Here is a 6148-nt window from a genome sequence, read left to right as displayed (position 1 = left end):
GACATTTATGTCGGCATAATTCATAACATAAAAATGATGGCATTTACGCCGGCATAATTCATAACGTAATAACCACGGCATTTACGCCGACATAATTCATAACATAAAAATCACGACATTTACGCCAACATTATTCATAACATAAAAATTACGGCATTTACGCTGGCATAATTCATAACGTAAAAATCATGAAATTCTTGCACTATTTAACATAATATTCTAAAACCATAGTTCCTGTACTGTATTAATGGTTTTTCATGAAAACTATTATAACATGCTTATCTTGGAAAAACCATAATGTTTATATAACATAATTTCTATGGAAATATTATACTCATGCCACACAAATGTAAGTAGCCTCCTAAACTCATAATTTGTTCTGAAATCATACTTTCTTATAAAATGTGTTAAAATCATTTCTCTGTTCAACAACAGTATTCACAAACATAATTATATCATATACGTATTTTTCTAAAAATAAATGTTGTATGACAATAAATAATTTCATGAAAAATGCTGGCTTATTTTATCCCCTTACCAGACTTACTGAGAGCTCACAATTAAACCCAAATCTACACCCATGGTGTTCCCTGCTCAACACCCTAAAATTTAAATTTTCTCTAACAAAACTTCAGTATTATTCCATCTACTACACTTTCCTCAGTCCAAAAATACCAAACACCTTATAAAACTCAAAATAAACAACTTACCCAAATTTTGGGATGGTGCCCAAGTTGACCTAACCAGTAAACTACTCCAGCAGATTTGTAGAGAATTTTCCCAGGAGTAGCGTGGCAGCTTTCGATCATCGAATCGATGAAGGATGAAGCTAAAAAATCTAGAGAGAATGAGGGATAGACAAGGTTTAGAGAGAGAGAGAGAGAGAGAGAGAGAGAGAGAGAGAGGGTTTCATGTAAAATTTTTCGCTGAAAAACCCGAGTTTGGTATATTTATATAGTGCGGATTCATCGATGAGACACGTCACCTCGTCGACTAGTCCATGAAGGGAGTTCTTCAACGAACTCGTAACTGTTGTCGAGGAACTTCAAGCTACTAAATCCCTCTCAGTAAGTTCTCGTCGACGAGACACAAGTCCACGTCAATGAGCCCAAGAAGGCTGCTCGTCGACGAGCGCTCTGCGCTCGTCGATAAGACCCTACTGAGTCCCTTTTGAAAAATCCTTTTAGTTGAACAAAGAATAAGGTTATAAACGAAGGTCGTAGAAAATTAATTTGATTTTACGCATGAGAGATCTACCACAATATATATATATATATATATATGTATGTGTGTGTGTGTGTGTGTGTTTTTTTTTTTTTTTTTTAAAGGATTAATGGAAAAATTCTAAGAAAAAAAAAAGAGGAACTTACATATGGTTTGTATTAACTTAAAGAAAGCATATGACATAATACCTAAGAAAGATTTACGGTAGGTTTTAGACGAAAATGATGCTTGTTGTAGTCATTAAGGATATTTATAGAGTAATTGCTAGATTACAACTTTACCTAAAAGCTTAAGCTATTAGGTTGTGGGCCAATAATGTATATCAAGTTTTAACACTCCCCCATCCCGCACGTGCAACCCGACAGCACGTGGAGAAGCACATGATAAATAACACCATATGGAACACAATATTGTTTTTTAAACACTATAGAATAAATTTGGACAACAAGACTAGAACCTAGGACCTCTTGGAAATCGGTTTTGATACTATGTTAGATTATTACTCTACCTAAAATTTAAGCTATTAGGTTGTGGGTCAACAATATATATCGAGTTTTAACAGTAATGACTGACATTAGTGTTGGAATTGGTGTATTGATGAATTGGGTATTTAAAAATTTCTCCTAGGTCAAATCCAAATCGCAAACAGTATAGCTCAACCTAGAGTCTGTCTAAACAAATACCAATTACCCAATAAGAAATTAACTGAGCAAATAATCAAAGCAAATATAGTAGGCTCAGTTTATCCCAATCATTCACAATATTTAGATCATGCACACATTCATAATTAATTAAATATAAGCATACATGTGCAAGAAATCAAAGTGCAGGAATTTAAGAGTAGACACAAGATATGTTATCGAGGTTCGGCCAATCCTACCTACATCCTCGCCTTTAGCTCGCAAACTCGAGGATTCCACTAAATCTCACTTAATGGGTGGAACAACACCGTATACAATATCAGGTCAAATTACTAGGGCTGACTTCAACCTTTACAACCAATCCTTAACGGGTTAGATTAACACTCCCTCAAGCCATGCCTGGAATACACAGATAATCAAATATAAATTTTTGTGTACAATATATGTGCTTCTCTAATAAGCGTATATGTACCAGTATAACCAACACTCTTCAATATGATAGGATTTATAAGCTCAGTGAAGATTATATGACTACTCTCAAGATAATACAAATATAGAAATCACAGTGTGAGAGTGTATGTTTAGGGATATTTGATTCAAAATAACAATATCAATCACAATGTTCAATATCAAAGATCTGAAACGCACAAGAAAAAATCTCGTAAATGATTTTCAAAAGTTAAACACACGAGATATTTTGAAAACCAGCTTGTCAAAAATATTTTCTTCAAAACACAAGACAAACTCTTAAGTCTTGCAACAAGAATGCAAAGACTCACTAGTTTAAGAAAGTTTCCCCAAAAATTGAATTTATGGATTAAATCTCCAGGGAAAACTTTTTGGCTTACTCTCAATAAAATCAACAAACAATCAAGTATATGAGAGTGTAAGCTTGTAGTAACAGTATAGGATATCTCAAGATACTCCCACCAAAGGTATTTTTGCAAAAGAATGAGAAAGGGTGAAGTATGTAAGCTTGTAGTGAAAAAATGGCTTAAGGAATTTCAAAGGATATTTTTGATAATCAAAGTCTTAATCAATCCCTAATTTTTGCAAATGAACGTGTATATATAACCTTTGATAAAAATATAACCTTTAGGATATAATGGAATTATTAAAATTGTTTAATAAGCCTTTAATCTAATTTATCTTTAATTAACCACAGTTACCGCGGTTAAAAAATATGGCAACCTGAGAGTTTCGGTCGCCCAAACCTCAAGGTTGGTTGCTCAAACACTCACAAATGGAAAGGTTGAATTTTCAACTTCGGGTGCCCAAGGACAGGTTCGGGTGGTTGACCTAAAACGATTTTCCAAATTCTCGAGGTGTGGTCGCCCGGTTCATAGTTTGGTCTACCGAACTTTATGATTCGGTTTCCTGGGGAAAAATTGAACTTAGTATTCGGTTGCTCGAGGGGAGTAGAAAGTATCGGCCTTTACGTTCGGTCGACCAAGAATAGTATGTTCAATTTAGGTTTGGTCACCCGGGCCTTAGTCAATATGTTGACTTTCTACTAGCTCGGTTGATCGAGGTGTTTTCAACGCGCTAGGTTTTGTCACCCCTCTTTCAAACTTAAACCTAGGTCCTGTTTTTGAGCATAAGATATCCCTATTTGCATACTTATGATTCATAAGATAGAGGGAATTTTTCAAGTGACGTGCAGGGACCTAGAGTCATTCTAAAGTTTAGGCTTATTAATTTAGCCTAAAAAACCTGGCGTCAGTTGACCGCAGTCTTTTCTATGGTCATTGATTTTCATATGATCATTTGAGTTTATAGTCTTACCATGCATGTTGTGCATTAATTATTACAAATCATAATAAATTACAAACCAAACTGAATTGAATGCAATTACAAGAAAAAGTTGTCTTCATTCCTTTTGCTTCTTCAAGAGGCATCTTAGACTTGAACTTTATGGACTGTATGACTTCCTTATGTTCCTACCCTTAGTGCATGCAAAGGATGATCCTGTTCAAACAACTCAGTACATAGGTAAGATATTTTGTATTTGTCATAATCAAAACGAGATAAGATTCAAAAAGTCAACAGTTAAAATTACAGATGGAAAAGGTCAGGAATTTTCCAATCATAATTGGTGTACAAAAAGAATTTTCTTTTTGAGCCCGTACATTTTTACTTTATTGATGGATGAACTTACTAGGAATTCAAAATAATTCAAGAGAATTAATTTTAAGAATGATTTGATAAAATGACTTCATTCTTGTATATTAAAGTTCATATTGTATAACTAGTAATCTAAATTTTTTAACAATGTATAAAGAAATCTTGAGTGTTCCAAAATCATATGAAGAAGATATAAATTTTATTTTCTATCAATCCCTCAAACTCGTGCTTCCTAGTCTTTGTATAATCTCATTTTTGAGAAGGCGTTTGCAATAAACAAGCCAAATACAAAATTTTGAGTAATCTTTTGTTTCCAAATTCATATCCAATATTTTGCAATCCATATTCCAGCCAAAAGGCATCTGTATTAAAGCCCATTTCCCACCTTGAGCTAAAAATTTTCTTTTAAACGTCCAAAAAATACTATAACATATATATATATATATATATATATATATATATATATTTAATTTGTTAATATTTTCTCCATTTTTAATTTTTAATAATTAATTTATTATTAGAAATATTACAATAAAATATGATAAATTACACATGGTATGTAGCAACTTAATGGGTAATATAATCTAATATCGTAATATAATTATGATCTATATCATGTTTTTGGCACAACATATAAATACATATCACTCTCCTTTTATAAGTGACTACAAGCATCTTCCCAACTTCCTCTTTTTAAAAAAATAAAATAAAATCTCTTGTTTATTTATTTATTTTGATAATTACTGAACCACAAATATTCTTCTTAATTATAATGAATCAAACACTTATAAATATTTATTTATAAGCGATCTGGCAAGTAAAATGGCATGCATCAGTGTTGATGGCATGAAGGGATAAAATTATTGCAAGGAAGTTCCTTTCTTTTGAATGCGTACAAGCCGTACAGCCCATGGCGGCATCAACTTTTGATATTGTGGATGGTGAGATGTAAAGTAATGATCACATTTATTATAGTTTTCTTTTTGAGGGCTAGTGTTTGCATCATACTAATTTAATGATTCCCTGTTCAAGCCATTAGCTATTCGATGCACAGAAAGTGATTTAATTTATGTCACTTTTTCAGCAGATAAAAATAAATATTTGTAATGGGCCGTTTATAAAAAAGAGATAATCGACTTTAAAAAATAATAAAATAGAAAATTAACAAGGGAAACTATCAACGACCTATAAATAAAGTTGGATATGAAAATACTTTGAATAGGGTAGACCTTTCCAACGACCACTAATTAAGGTAGTAAGCTAGCTACTGGTGTTTTTTAGTAATGGTGGTCTGATGGAAATTACTAAAAATTGTTTCTTGATTTGCATTGTAAATCATTTGAATCATTACAATTACGGGAGACAAAAATTTTAGAGATAGTTTGGAAGGTCATCTTTGATGTTTAAATTAGTGATGATAAATGGAAGAGTATGATAGGCTCAATTTAAAAAAATTGTCGCTACTGAAAAAATTAAATACCTATATGACTTGTAGTCTATTGGAGGGCCTATATTACATAGCTTCACGATCCTCTCCTTGACAAGGGTAAAGGACCATCATCCTCTGCACCTCCCGCACAACAACACATGGAAAATCCCCTAATCAATGACTATGATTCAAAAGCCAAAATCAATGGTATTTTGATGGTCCAGAATCTATTAACGCGATTAGTTGATTGTATGAACAAATAATTCTAAATTTCTTTCCTTCTTTCAGCACAATGCATATTTCTTGCAGATTGCCCATATATACTGCAATCTACAAGAGCTGCTCTTAGAAAAGCCAGCAATCTGCGCTAGTAATTTACCCTTAAATGCTACCATATATGTTTCTATTGTATTTGTATGTGTGGCTCTTATACTTAGGACTCATAAACAAAAGATGAAAAGCATATGGGTTGAATTCTTGAAGAGTGCAGCAGTGACTCATCAACGAGTGTCCTATTCTCCTAGACGAGTGCTCACAATGACTCGTCCACGAGTGTCCTATTCTCGTCGACGAGTGTCTTGTTCTAGTCGACGAGTGGTCTTCTCTCTACCGTCGATGAGTCTCATGTTCTCGTCAACAAATGCTCTTGGGCTACGAGGAAGAATTCAAATTTTGAATTGGAACGTTGGGATGGTTGGGTATTTGGTGGGAAACCTCCAAGAGGTTGTTA

Source organism: Malania oleifera, chromosome 10 (assembly GCF_029873635.1).
Source record: "Malania oleifera isolate guangnan ecotype guangnan chromosome 10, ASM2987363v1, whole genome shotgun sequence".
NCBI lineage: Eukaryota > Viridiplantae > Streptophyta > Magnoliopsida > Santalales > Ximeniaceae > Malania > Malania oleifera.
This window is presented reverse-complemented; position numbering follows the sequence as displayed.